At 44.5% G+C, this 15,421-nt stretch overlaps 1 protein-coding gene across 1 annotated transcript in view; it reads right to left on the bottom strand.

The window, feature by feature from the left end:
• The window catches only part of HPSE2 (heparanase 2 (inactive)), a 693,243-nt gene that overhangs the window by 8,836 nt on the left and 668,986 nt on the right, over positions 1 to 15,421 (bottom strand). The gene's annotated exons all lie outside the window — the stretch shown is intronic.

The raw sequence follows: 15,421 nt of genomic DNA, 5'->3' as shown, positions 1-15,421 counted from the left end.
CATTAACCTACCAATTACTCTCTTGCTCTCAGTGGCTCTGGAGATATGAGATAAGACCTGAATTATTGCTGATTCTCAGTCACTTACCAGATACCTGACACGAGGCCATTGATTACGGATAGTATTTTTCTTCCTAAAAAAAAGATCCATTTGATCATCTCTTAACTAAGCCAACATGAGTTAATTCAGGGAGACCCTGAGTCTCCACACATCCTCATCTATAAATTCCCTCCATTATAGACAGGCCACATACTTCACCACCTCCATTCTATTTTTCTGCTTACATTTTTATTTTAATATTCATCCTGTTACCCAGTAAAGTCATATCATGCTAAATATTACAATAGTCTTTCATTTTTATGAACAATTTGTAAGTTTGAAAACATAGTCAGTCACACTGATGATAAAAATCATTGATTAGTAATGGCGATGACTATTTTGTACACAAAGGTATTTTGTAATGATTTCATTTGACTATCGCATTTAGTCCTTCCAACAACCAGCTGAGGCAGGGCTTAGCAACCCTATATTACGGATGAGGAAATCAAAGTTTAGAGGGGTCTCACCTAAGTCACACAGCCAGTAAGTGATATGGGTGAGATTTGCAACACTGCCCTTCACCATGGTCCTGTCTGGCCTCCCTTATGATCGCTAAAGAGGCCTGTGAGGTAAATGAGGTGATTATTATTATTATTTTTGTAACTTTACTACTGAGATGAGGTCAGAGAGGTTAAGTGGTCTGGGCAAGGTCACACAGCTAATAGATGGCTTAGCTGGGTCTTGAATTCAGTCCTTTCTGACACCTCTTTCTACTATTTATGTTATTCTCCAATTCCAGATGGCACTCACCAGGATCGTGTTTCTTTATTTTAAAACCCTTCCTAATCATATTTCCATCATATTTTGGGACCTCCTTACTTACTGTGACTTTTCACACCAAATGCTAAATGACCCAGCCTATGTTGAACTATTTCTTTTAAATCCCTAGCTGCTGGGAGCATTTAAATTGTCCAAATATTAGGACAACTGCATTTTATCACCATCTGTTTTTACAAAGTCTGAGTTAATTTTTCAATTCCTAAACTCGTTTTATTTTGCATGCTATCTGAAATGAGATTCAATGTGTCATTGTGGAGTCAAGCCTTCTGTTCTCCTGGTCTCTATGGGAGCCTCTTGCCTAGGTCACCCTCCTTCCCCCACCACCTGTCTACAGTCTCTGTTCCTCATGGTTTACCCTGGTTCTTGCTAGCCGTGGATCCTGAAGCAAGCTTTCGACTATCCTGAGGGCTCAGAGAAGCAGGTGTAGCGCACCAATCTTGAAGATAATTTGCTGGACTCTGGTCTGGCCCTGGGTGGATTTTTGTGGGGCAGAGGCTGGGGAAGACTGTATTATTGGGAGAAGTCCTAGGAGCTCTGTCTGCTTCAGGCTGGCATATTTGGGACCTTGAGTGGGAGGTAAAGGGACTTAGAGATAATCACTCCGCCTCAGCTACTTTGAGGAAGTGATTTGCGTTCTCTGAACTTGGGTTTCTCTATGTGTAAAACAGGCTAGATGAAACCTCAGAGTCCTTCTGTCCTGAACATTTTTTAAGTGGGTTGTCCAAAGTCTAACAACTAACTTGAGGCATTTAATGCCAAACTCAAGAGTCATCCTGCACAAACAAGAATCTGATCACAATATTCACCTACCTAATGTTCAGTCGCTCCCTGCTGATCTTAGAACACTGTCCAAAGCCTTTACAAGACCCAATAGGCAAAGCCTTCTTACCTATGTCTCCAGCCCTCTAGAGGCTCACCCTAGTTCCTGTCCATTCCTGCTCCCCACTACTCACCACCTCCTCCCATTCCATGCTACAGTGTCGCCAAGCGCAATCTCTGACCCCAGAGTTTTTGTACATGTTCCTGCTGCTTGGGACCTTCTCCACATTCCCTCCCCTTTCCAGCTTCCTTTCCCTGGCTAAGTCCTATCTGTCCTTTAGGTCAGATGCCCCTCCAAAGTGTTTCCATATTACCCCACACTTCTGAGATCTCTGCACTCATCACCGGGTACTGGCATTGCTGACCTACTGTCTGTGTCTTCACTAGGCAGGAAGACCATGTGTCTGTCTTGTTCATTCTTGCACTCTCCCTCCACCAGCTCACATAGCAGGTGAGCAATAAGAGGAGGACTGGTTATAAATATGCAGGGAGATGAATCCAGAAGGAAAAGACATTGGATTGGAAGTCCAGAGACTTGAGTTTTAGTCCAGACTCCCAACATGAAATGTGCTGGCCTGGACATGACACCCGTCTGTTCTAGTGTCTGTTTGTGTATGGTTAAACCATGAGAGGGGGAGAAGAAGGGAGGCAGCGGAGGGAGGAAGGAGAATGTCTAAGAATCTGAGTATGTGTGTTGGGGAAGGGGCGTTAGCTCCCTTTGCTCCCTGTAATCCCACACATCCAAGTCTCTCATTCCAGAGTGCTGTCCCGTGCGCCACTAGAGGGCACTCTTGTTCTACACAACAGCACGGGACAGCATTTTCCACCCCCCCGCCCCGCCCCACCTCGCGACCCCTCCGGCGCGGGCTCCCAGGAAGCCAGAGCGCGTGCGCCGCCCCCACACCCGCACTCGGTCCCCGCCACACTGCACTGCGCTCGACCTCCCGGAGGAACCTAAGGGTCAGTCATTCAGAGCCCAGCAAAACGGCCTTGCGGTACACTTAGCAGCACCCCCCCTCTCCCCCGCCCCAAATGTGGCCAATATTAAGGAAAGGAGCGCAGCCCGGCTTCGATTCCCGCCGGGGTGCGGGCTTCTCGGCCCGCGTGCAGGGAGGGGGTCGGCGCAGGTGCGGGGCTGGCGGCGCCAGCGCGACCCGGCCTCCCAGTCCTCCGCGCCGGCCGCGCACCTGTGTACGCTTTACAGGCCCTCCAGGCCCCGCTGCCCCGTGTGGCCCCCTCGCTGAGTTAGGAAGCCAGTCTCTGCAGCTGCCCTGCCCTTCGCCAGGTCAGGGGCAGGTTAGAGCCTGGAGGGTTTGAGGACAGAGGGGCCTTCCTCCTCTCCCCTGCTCCGGGAGAGGCTGTGCATATGGGGTAGCTTAGAAAGGAAATTCCTTTGAAATGGCCAGGAGTGATCGCCATCCCGCTGACCAGGGCCCCTCTGGAGTGGCCTCGGGTTAGTGTCGCCCTTCTCACTAACCTAGCTGGACCAGAGGCTTAAGGATGCTCATTACCCTCTCAGGGGGTACTCCTGCCTCTGGGGTTGTGGGGAGGATGACTTCCAGGTGTGCCCTGAAGCTTTCCTGGAATCTGGTAGATTCTGTCAAAAAGTCTCCCCTTGACTCCAGGCCCCTGTGGCCTCCTTCATAGGGTCTTATCGGATAGCCCCAGCTGGAAGGCAAGCATATTAGCCGCAGCTCCCCCTTTAGTTAGCACCGGTCCTGCTCAGCTTTATTTTATCTGTGCACTGGAGTCATTTTGCCTGCTAGACCAAACTGTTTGCATTTCTTAATTTTCAAGAGCATGCGGTTCTGTCCCTTCTTTCTTTCGAGACTAATTCTAATTAATGTTGGTCAATCTCGCTAGGACTTCTCCTGATTGGATACTCTGACCCCTTCCTCTTTTAAAGAGAAGAGACTGTGCAAGAGAGGGCAAACGGAGATGAAGGCTTCCTGTTCCCCTCTCTCCTCCGGGAGCCCACATCATGTGTGAGGTTCCTGGCCACGGAGACCCTTTGAGGCTGATAAGATCATATGCCCTTCATCCTATTCTTTGAGGGGCATATTGAAACAATGAGGAGTTTTGATCTAGCTTCTGTATCACGGAGCAAACCCTAGGATTCCTTCATCCAAGCAGAGCTGGGGGGATTTTATAGGCAAGTTGTTAGAGATATAGACTTTTCCTGTTTGCAGTTAGGTTTGGGGTCATGATTTGATCTGTGTTCTAGCCAAGTGGTGTAATAATTTCCAAGCCATAATGGGATTCTATCATGTGTCTCTAATGGCTTAAAGTAACTTAGCACATTTGGCAGACAAGATGAGAGCCCAGCTACGGAACCTGGATTTATACTGATATTGTTAATTCCCAACAGATGAGGAAATCATCTGGGGGCAGTTTGGGGAGAAAATTTGATTCTGTGACCATCTGAAAGCTCCATGTCATAGGCATATCACACTCAAACCACAGGACACAATAGGAGCCAGCTATAAAAACCATGGAGAGACTTTAACATGTGGCTAACTCTGCTCCCTTCCCATTGTAAAGACTTGGTGCCATGCTCTCCAACACTCATGAGTGGTGTAGAAGGGCATTACTCATATTCCTCCTATTCTTTGTGTTGTACAAACTCAGTTGTAGCAGTCCTTACCCATGTAGATAGAAACCCAGAAACACGCAAATGTGTGGTCAGACACAGTATAATTAAAATTATACAAAGAGAGAGACAAAAGGAAAATCACACCTCTCAGCCTGAATTTTGAGGTCTTCTGTTCTGGCTCTAGTATATTTTTGTGGCCTTTCCCCCTCACCCTACAAAGCATCTTATATTCCAATCATGTAAAATGATTTGCCACTACTCACTCCCTCCTTGAACTTTTGTTACTTCTGAACACTCAGTAAGCTCATCCCACTGCTTGGAATCTCCTTTGGTCTAGCGTTTCCTAGGTGTATCTCTCATGCTTCCAGCTCCTGCTCAATGGCCCTCAGCCCAAGGACCTCCCAGACTCCCAGGTTAGAATTCATCTCTTCCCTCCTTACACTCCCTTCTCCCATATATACCCTCTGTGGTCTGTCTTGTCTTGTCTTCAGGTATCCTCCGTGATGAGAGATCAGGTCCCCAGCCCTAATTGTATGGGGCTGGAAGATGCAGTGTGGGTTGAGAAGCATCTCCCTGGGGCGCCTGGGTAGCTCAGTTGTTAAGCATCTTCCTTCGGCTCAGGTCTTGATATCCAGCCCAACATCGGGCCCCCTGCTTGGCAGGAAGCCTGCTTCTCCCTCTCCTACTCCCCCAGCTTGTGTTCCCTCTCTTGCTGTCTCTTTCTCTGTCAAATAAATAAATAAAAACTTAAAAAACTTTTTTTAAAAGAAACATTTTTTTTATGGGCAGTCTGCAGGTGGGATGAAGAGAGTCCGGCACAAGGGTAGGAGTGTGTGCACGCACGCACGTGGACAGGTGTGCAGATGGGTTTTCCGTATGTAAAAGTATGAGATAAAGTCCAGAAACCACACCCAAAATTAGCTCTTTCATTTTAAAGTCATGGCTCCCTGGACACCTATTCAAATATGTTAAATCAAAGGGATAAACATCTCGGTTTTACAGGATTTTGAGAAAGTGTTCCCTGTGATACCAGGTGCACTGGTGCACCTTCAAAAGTGAAAAGTAAGACATCCCAGGTGGCACAGGCTCTCTTCCAGGGTCTATGGATGTCAACAGCCTCGGGAGGGTGTGGAGGAGGAAGAAGACAAGGGCCATTTCTTCCCAGTCCTGCAGAGCCGCGTATTCTGCGTCCTTGCCCCTCAGTTTAGAGTAACTGCTGCGAAGCCCGTGAGCTTTAGCCTTAGGTGCCCATTTACCAGTGTTTCATCAGGGCGATCTGGAACAGAATGGAAATCTCTGCCTGCAGCGAAAGTCCCCAAGTGAGTGAAGGGAGGGAGGGGAGACCACAGCCTTGATGGACAGCTGTGCAGAGAGATTCCAGCTGCTGGAGCGAGCTGCAAGGAAATGTATTCCAAAGCCGAGAGCAAATGAAAAACTCTCAGAAAACAACCCCGAGTGCAGAGTGAAAACCCTGAATTCCTAAACATCTTGGTTTAAGATGTCAAGTCTCTGTAAAGTATAAAAGCATTTTATAATCCTCTAATCTGCACAGCGATCTGTACATTACTAATCTGGGAGTTAAAACAAAACAACAATAAACCCTTTGAGGAGCTGTACACATCCTTCCACTTAGTCATAGAGAAGGCCCAGGGGCTCATGGCATGTTCGCACCTTTGGCAAAATGGCTTAGTGCCTAAATGAAGGTTAGGATCTGGGTGAAACAGAAGATGAAAATCAGAAAATCAGCTGGGATATTGTTCCAGCATTTTCTGGAGCCACAGTTGTTCGCAACCTTGGCCACATATTTGAATCACCTGGGGAGCTTTAAAAATACTGGTGCCCAGCCTGGAGAATTTTGGTTTAATTGGTCTGGGGTGTGGCTTGGGCATGGGGCTTTTTAAAGGTCCCAGGTGATTCATCTCGAAGCCATGGTTGAGCCCCAGGGGTAGGAGAGGGAGTGGGAAGGTGTTCGCAGTTGGGTAAGAGGAGATGCAAACAGCTTTCTAACCATCACATTCTGAAGTCATTTTGAATAAAAAGAGCCTTTCTCTCTGTTTTGGAGTACCATGTCAAGAGGCCACTTTTTTTTTTTTTTAATCTAAAAGTAAGATGTGAACTTTCCAAAGGCAAGTTTTTTTTGGCTAGTCTGAAGTAAGCATTTTTGCTCTTTCAAGAGAACTGCTTCCCTTCATGCCTCCCCTCCCGTTCATCCACCAGGGAGATAAGCATTCTCCTCAGTCCCTACAGGCAAGCATGTGTGTAGCACATCCCAGGAGGAATTAAGACTCGAATCTTAAATCTGGATGAAGTATTTGCATAGATAATGAACTCTGCATTTCTTTAACATTGAAAAGGAAAACTCGGTGCTTTTTTTGAAGAGCAAGTTCTCAAAGACATTTCAGTTTCTCTCAGGTCACAGGCTGTGGCACAGAGTTCCCTACAAACCAAAGGTGGTTCAAGCTCTTTCCAAGCAAGAGACACCCAAGAGGATTAAATATGTCATTCAGTACTTTCACGGCATTTTCCAGATAGGTCTATAATTATTTACTCAGATCACCCTGTATACGTTGGTTCTGGCTACTGTCTCTTTTCGAACCACAGAACCACAGAACACCCTGAAATGAGCACAAGGGTGAAAAGAGTCCAAATTCTCTATGTCTCAATGAGTAGTTAAGCTTACATTAACCAGAGATGTGTAAGGCTCATCTCTGTGTAGTTACTTCTTTGTAGTTTTTCTACAGATTGACTCAGAGCCTTGTGCAAGTATTTTTATAAATATGCATACTCATATATATTTACATTTCTACTTTCACAGTGTCTGTTTCAGACTTTCTCACCAGGAACTCTAGCTTGAACGCTGCTGTGAGCCTAAGTATGACCATCCCGCTCACTTGCCACCGGGCCTCTGGCTCGTCTTTCCTCCTGGAGGGCTCTCAAGTGCCCCAACAGGGCTGCCAATGAGGTGGTGGCATCGGCACAGCAGGGCCTTTACCTTCAGGTAAAAGAGGTCTCCATTCTAATGTCTGCTTTTAAAAAAGGGATCCTCTTGGGGTGCCTGGGTGGCTCAGTGGGTTAAAGCCTCTCTGCCTTCGGCTTGGGTCATGATCCTGGGGTCTTGGGATGGAGCCCTGCATCCCTGCATCGGGCTCTCTGCTCAGCGGGGAACCTGCTTCCTCCTCTCATTCTGCCTGCCTCCCTGCCTATCTGTGATCTCTGTCAAATAAATAAATAAAATCTTTAAAAAAAAAAAAAAAAGGATCCTCTTTTTCCTGACTTTTTAGAACCAGCACCTGATGCCCTGTATGGATGGACAACTTCCGCACCCACTTTCAGCTCCAATAGTACTACGGACAGCCCTTACCTCTTACAGAATATCAAAACGCATTCCAGAGGCACTGAAGAAATAAACATAAAAAATGAAACAAAAAGGAAACTAGAAGAAAATAAAGATACATATTTATCTGATTTCAGGACTATAAATACATAGACATATGAATGGGATGGAAGAAACCACAAAGCAAAAGATATATAGACTTGGGGCGCCTGGGTGGCTCAGTGGGTTAAAGCCTCTGCCTTTGGCTCAGGTCATGATCCCAGAGTCCTGGGATGGAGCCCCATGTCAGGCTCTCTGCTCCGTGGGGAGCATGCTTCCTCCTCTCTGCCTCTCTGCCTACTTGTGATTTCTCCTGCTCTGTCAAATAAAATCTTTAAAAAAAATTTAAAAAAAAGATATATAGGCTTAACTATATCTTATTTATCATATATATATATATATATATACACCTTATTTTATATCTTATATAAAAAGGGAATACTTCTGTATGTCAAGATAATATCCTAAAAATGAAACAGTTGGAAAAACAGCAAATAAAATACTGGGGAAAATATTTTAACACATCTGATAGGTAGCAAAGCAGAAATTGCCTCATGTTAGAAAAAACTTACAAATCATTAAGAAAACAGATAACAACCCAATTGAAAAATAAGCAAAAGACATAGAAAATGCCTAAAAGCAATACTAAGAGACATGAAAAAATTTTCAACCTCACTAATACTCAAAGAATACAAATTAAGATGACAGCATTATTTTTCATTATGAAGTTGGCAGAGATTTAAAAATGTTACGTTTCTGTGTGATGAGGCAAACTGAAATAAGAAAATGCTCACACTTCCTACTCCTTCTCAGACCTCCACCACTGAGCTTGTCTGAGGTGAGAAAATTGAGCAGTTAATCATAGGAGATAAGGTTCTATAGCTCAGTGGATTCCAAGGTGAACAGAATAGTGAGCAATCTGGAAACCAGGCCATTTGAGGAATGGCTGAAGGAGTTAAGTGTTTAGCTTGGAGAGTACAACTCTACAGGGAGACACTGAAAAATTATTATGAAGAAGGTATAGATTTACTCTGCTTAATTTTCCTAAAGCAAGGGGAGAAATGGAAGAAAACACCCTTTGGCCACATACAAGGAGGCTCTTTCCTACCATCAGAGCTGTCAAGTCCCAGAGTGGGCTGACTCAGGACAGAAGCAGTCTCATCAAACAGAAGCTGACAGGCTTTCTATCAGGGATGCTCTAGAGGAAACTCCTTCTTTCTTTTTTTTTTTTTTTAATATTTTATTTATTTATTTGACAGACAGAGATCACAAGTAGGCAGAGAGGCAGGCAGAGAGAGAGGAGGAAGCAGGCTCCCCACTGAGCAGAGAGCCCGACATGGGGCTCGATCCATGGACCCTGGGAGCATGACCCAAGCTGAAGGCAGAGAGGCTTAACCCACTGAGCCCACCCAGGTGCCCCTAGAGGAAACTTCTTGATTGCTAAGAGTACTCTCAAACTTATTTCTCCTCTATAAAGTCATCTTTTAATAACTGCAGAACTTTTATAACATGGTTTATTTTAAGAAGAAACTAATTTAAATGATCCCAGACAAGTGAGAGAATGGAAACCTGCACAGAGTGGGTCTGGTCACACGGAATTCATAAACCCCACCATCATCATCAGAAGCTAGTATCAGCAGTGGAGAACTTACACACTTATGTGTCTGGAGTCTACTGAGGTAAGTTGTTTCTAAGTGTGTGAGTGAGATGTCTCAGTATAGAATTCTGAGGGTTAAGACTTTTCCCCAAGCTCCTTTTCCCAGATCTGTCCATACCCCAAAATAAATGTGGCACTTCTAGTCATCTTTAGAGGCTGTGGTAGGTCAGGTGGTGGCCAGTTCTGCCCTCACACTCTCCAAACTCTGAATCTGGAGATGAAGTATCATAATGTGGTCTATTCCAACAGGATCATGAAGATATTTTTAAACTCTTAGCACCTGGGTGTTAACTTGTGTATTTTCAGAACTATTCTGTTTGGCTAACATCAAATGACACCCTTCTAAAGGCATGCAGTTAGATGTTTTTCTTTGATATAGGATTTAATGAATATGAAATCAAAGCAAAAGTCATATCCCAGAGAGATGGAAAAAATAAGCAGTATTCAGAAAAGAAAAAAATATGTTCATTTCTTCACAGAACAGGCAATAAGATTCTAGGTTCATAGGAACCTTAAGTTTCTTTCAGCTAACATCACCACATCTATGCAGATATGAATATGAAGATACAGATATGAATATGAATATGCATCATACAGATATGAAATACAAACATTTAATATGGAACCTATTAGCCCTGAAGCAGAAATTCTCCACACCTCTCTCATGTACCATCCACAAGCCACTTCCTGTTAGCTGTTTGTTTCTAATAGCAGATGAACTCCTCCTCGAGGACAGGGACCTCAGAATCTCGTTCCCCCTTTCCCCTAAATACTCTATACTGAATAGCTTTTGAAGGCTATTGATGGCGTGGGTTGGCATGAGGAAGATCAAGAGACATTCTGAGATGAAGCATTCACATTGAACTTCATGTTCAGACATTTTCCCCTAGTTTATCTACTTGGGATTCCTGAGCTCTTTGTAGTTACTGGACTATAGTTCATTGAAAATTTCAGCTGCGTTACTGGCCACTGCACAATAGACTGCTGAAGGGGAACAAGTCATGTCTGGCACAAAGTAGAATCTCAATAAAAGGTGATGAATGGATGAAGAAATATGAGACGGCTCATGTGCCAGCATCTTTCCCTCAGAGATGTAACTCTGGGCTTGAGCTCCAGTAGGGGAAGGAGAGTTAGCTAGCAGTGCTTATGTGTATAAGGTCAGAATGTCCTATGTCAAAATTGATTTTTATAGGTTTCAAATTAAACCAATTTATAGTAAGTGCTGGCATTGAATAATCCTTTTGTCCGAGAAGAGCATAGAAGAAACAGAAGGGAAAACACCAATTTTGCAAAGAAAAAAACCTTTTTATTAACATTCTATATGACTGGGAAAAAGAATCTTAGAAGCAGTTCACAGAAGACTTTTTAAGAAGGATCTGGAATTAGGACTTCTGAAGAAAAGTTAATGGAACAGAGGTGAGTTGGCGTAGAGGAGAGAACATTGCTGAGTACCCTGATACTCTTCACATTCATTCTGTGAAAAGCTTATGATGAAATGAAAGCAGACAGTATTGTGATAGCATTCAGTGATCCGTACTGTATGTTTGTCAATATGTCACTATAATTTTATATTGCTGGACTACTGGGGTAGCACAGTATTGAGGAGAGTGCACTGGATTTGGGGCCAGGAAAATTGGGTGCTAGATACTGTCTAACTCTATCACTTAATAGTTGTGTGACTCTTGAGGAAGTCACTTAATGCTCTAAGATTTCATTTCTCCAACTCTAAAGTGTGAGGGAGGCAGGGATTGTTCTACTTTCTTCTTGGTGCTATTCAGAGGGTCAAATGAGATAATGGCTCTTAAAGTCCTTTATTATCTATAAAGTCCCAGCCACAGTGGGTCACAGTGTTCTTATAAAATTGAGTGTTTGGACAAGATTGAAATTGTGGGCACTCATTCCCCAGAGGTCTTTAAACCTAGAGCATCGTCTAGTCCAGATGGCTTTGCCGTAGACTATTTAAGGGTAGGGAGAATGAAGCAGATCACTTCAAAATGTCATTCTGCCCTGGGATTCTTAGTAGCTGCTCATTCCCTCGAGTCAGAATAGAACAGTCAGTGTGATGAAGGTTGTTTCCTTCTTTTCTAATTTTTGGATAGCTTTCCCTTCAAATGGAATTGAATTAGACATATAGGGCAGGACACTGGGATGTGAGCAAACACCTGCTCTTGGTTTGACTTTTCCCTAAAAAAGTGAGTTCTGTTTTTTTATGTAAGTTGACTTCTTTGGCCCAGCTTCCTGTTGTTTCCCTGTTTGTTGAAAGACACTGGAGATATTTATGTCTTGGATGGAATCGATTCCCTAGAGGACAATGCTCACTGATTTGTGATCGCATCAGGCATTGGGAAGATTCTTTCCTTTGTGGATACAGAGATGCCCCCAATGTTCTCTTTGACTTCTCCAGAATGGGAACTATTATTGTCTTGGATATAAATGGTCAGTCTTCCTCCCAGACAGGTGAGAAACCAGGGAACAGGACAGAGAATGGACCTGCAGCTTGGAGATTTTCTGGAGAAAAACTAGCCCTATATTACTGCCACATCCTCTTACAGCACAGCCTCTTTGTGTGGCCTTTTAGTGGCCTGAAGAAGCTACTTGGCTGGTGACCATCGGCTCCAAAAGTGAAGTGGAAGTGGGGGATGGAGAATAGAAGAGAAAAATCGAATTTTACAGTTCAATGGGAAGCAGAACTCTTTTAGCTCACCCTCCCACTGAGTGAGAATCTTGGAGCCCCTCTGGGTTGGCCATGGCCGCTCACTCTCTGAATAATAGGCTACCTCCTAACAACCCTGTCCTCAGTCACACCAGATGAGTCTTTGGAAAATGAGCTCTTTTTGTGGTGAAATCTTTCTCTTTTAAATTATACTCCCTGGTTTGCCGTCACTTTAGAGGATTCTAGGCTAAATCTGTTTTCTTTCACTTCACAGTCCCTGAGTATCTAAGGAAAGTCCTTATGATTTGTGTTATTTTTCCTCTCGGAATGAAATCTCCCTATTTCCTTCAGCCATCCTTACAGAATATGTATTCTAGACACAGAACCCCCTCCTCTTGTATACACTATAGTTTTTGAAACTTCCATTCTCCTATCCTATAGGGTATAGGGCACCCACCTTTTGTCTGATTCCAAGAATGAGAACTATTTCTCACATAGAGAGTTGAGACTTGACGGGTGGGTCTTATGATGGGCTCACTCACTGAAATGACAAACAGGAACCTTCATTTGTGGGCTCGGATTCCCAGACTGTGCCTGATTAGCCCCTTAGGGAGGCTTCATGTGCAAAATCTGACATTCTTAAGCCCCAGGATCTTTCCAGAGATTTCAAATATACCCAGCCCTGCTGACCACTCCAAGAGAATGAGAATTACCTCCTTGTTCTCAACCAGTCATAAATGTTTGCTGGCATCTCTCTACTCCTGAAACGCCAGGCTACAGCGCCTAACTGGTGGCTTGAATGGCACACTGACTTGCTCTGTATCCTCTTTCTGGTTCCTCCAGACAAGAGCAATTACAGGTTCCTCAGCTCCCAGAGCTTTCCATTTTTTTCTGAATTAATATGGCTCCAGGCTACAGCAAGGAATTAGCAGACACAGAACACAGAATCTGGCCCCAGAGGCTTATAAAACAGAGAAGGAGACACCAAAGGCTGAAATCACTTCCTTGCATTTCCTTTCATCCTTTCCTGCAGAGTCTGCTTCACCAAAACCACACCCTTCCTGTGAGACCCCCATCTCAGAACCACCGAGGGCTCCTGCATGCATTAGTAGTTACCGAGCAGAGCCCTGGGGGCACTGAACATATACACGACAGCCCCTGCTGGCAGCTAACAGTCCAAGATGGCGGGGCACAGGGTCAGAGTCACTGAGGTCAAGAATGGGAGCGGTGTCAAATTAGCAGTAGTTTACAGGAGAGAAATAGGCTTAGAGAATTAAGTGAAGGGCTCAAAGCTCCACAGTGAAGTAATGGCAGGATTAGGGCTGGAATCCAGTTCTCCTGACTTCCAATCCAAAACTCTCTTTAAAATGATATACGTAAAATCATATGTGCCTGACTGTATTTCTATACTTCTATACATATGTGTATGCATGGGTGTGCGAAATTTTCATTTGTAGAGAGCTCACATGCTCTAGCTCCCCCACATGCTCTAACCTGGTTCTCACAATCACCCCATCTGACAGGTATGGGAGCCGAGATTTGCCCACACGAGTAAATGGTAATAACTGGATTCATAGCCAGGCCTTCTGATTCTAGCTCCCTCCTCTTCTGACTGCGTAACATTGTTAGTTTGATCTCAGTGTCCATTACTGAATCCCTCTTCAGGACCCCCATGGAATGAAATTCTCTTTTACCCTGTCCCCCTCTAACATTCTCAACAAAACCCCTAACACAAATTGTCACTGAGATGGTGACGAGGTGAGGTACAAGAAAGCATAACAGGAGCACAGAGCACATCAGTAGCAAATGGGAGTCACCTCAGTCATTCTGCAGGACAGGTATAGGCAGGAGGGTCCGAGGTGTGGCCAGGTTCAAGCATCGGGAATAATCCTGGAGTAAACAGGGTTGGAGGCCCATATCCTTGGTTGGTGGGGGAAACAAACTCATAAAATGATGCTATGCTCTGACTACATTTCCTCTTGTTCCATGGTTTTGCATTTATACCATCTTTATTATAATCTTAACAAGCATCTTAGCAACACATTATCTTAAAAATCTGAGAAGACTCTGCTTTGGAAGAACATTTTAGAGATGTTAGAAAGAGAGCAATTGTTTCCTTCATCCCAGCCAGCTAGAGTCCCGAGCTGAGGAAAAAGAAGGCAATGGGTATTTCCCACACACCTCCTATGTGGCAGGAACTTTACATAGACTCCTGTGTTTACTCCTCTCCCCATGAGATGAAGAAACCGAGACCATATTATAGAAATTACATAACTTGCTTAAGGACACAGTCAGCAAATGGCCTGTTAGACTTAGGCATTTGGCTAGTTCCTTCCACGCAGTACACATGGTTTTCCCAGTTTTGGGCAGGCTCAGCTCCTAACCTCTGCTCCAGAGGACCAGGAGCGATCACAATCACAATCACAATCACTGCTTGAGGTGTCAGCCCTTCTGCAAGAAGCGACTTTGCAGGTCACTGGTGAATGGCAGTGGAAACTTGAACACACTCATGATCCTCAGAAAATCAGCCCCAGGATGAGAACTTTAGAGCTGGAAGAGACCTTACCAAACATACAGCAACTCTTGAATTTTGCAGATGAGAACACTGAGGCCAAAGAATTAGGATTAACTGATCGGCCAAGGTCAAACGATTTAGTGACTCTGGGACAAAAACTCATTTTCCTGCCTAGGATAAAGACCAGGAATTCAGCATATTAGTCATGAATGACTGGGAAATAGAAAGAGAAGGGATAAAATACTTGAGTGTCTCCTAATACAGGTAGGATTGCGAGGAAAGAAAAGTAGAAGCAATGTACATGTAGCTGGAGAAAAGAGCCCGTATATGAACCAAAATTGAAAATACAGATCTAGGGTGGGCTAAAGAGACTCAGTAAGTGACTTCCCAGATTGTGTTTTGTTCCCATTGCACATACAGTTGGAAGCCAAATGCAAGCCACCAAGGTTGCAGTGAAACAGCGAACAATTATAGCACAAATAGTTGTGGGCAGCTGTGGGAGTGCAAGCCACCTGCTCCAAGTTTACAGCTTTGTTAAACTTGGTAAACATTAAAAATGTAATAGGAATGCTCCCAGTCTGTACAGCATCCCATACTCTTCCTGGGAGGCCTTACTCAGGGAGCTGAGGTGGCCTTGTCTTCGACGAGGCTCTTCTCCCTGTGGCCTAGAGCTGCTTTCTTTTGGTGGAGGTCAGGGTTGGCAACAGTCTCTGGTAGAGTCGAAGGGAGGTAGGGAGTATCACAGAATCATAACTTTTTAGAGTTTGAGGGAATCACAGAGCCCCAGAATATAATGTCTCTCCTAACATTCTGATAAGGAAACTTGAGATCCAAGAGGTGATGTGTCCAAAGTTATAAGTTTAGGGGCAGAACAAACTCTTGATCTCTGAAATTTTGACCCTTTGTCCTCATGAGGTTCATAGATGCCCACA

The sequence above is a fragment of the Mustela lutreola genome, chromosome 4 (assembly GCF_030435805.1).
Source record: "Mustela lutreola isolate mMusLut2 chromosome 4, mMusLut2.pri, whole genome shotgun sequence".
In the NCBI taxonomy this organism is placed as follows: Eukaryota; Metazoa; Chordata; class Mammalia; order Carnivora; family Mustelidae; genus Mustela; species Mustela lutreola.
The sequence above is the reverse complement of the archived record's forward strand: the minus strand, read 5'-3'. Positions and strand labels throughout refer to the sequence as shown.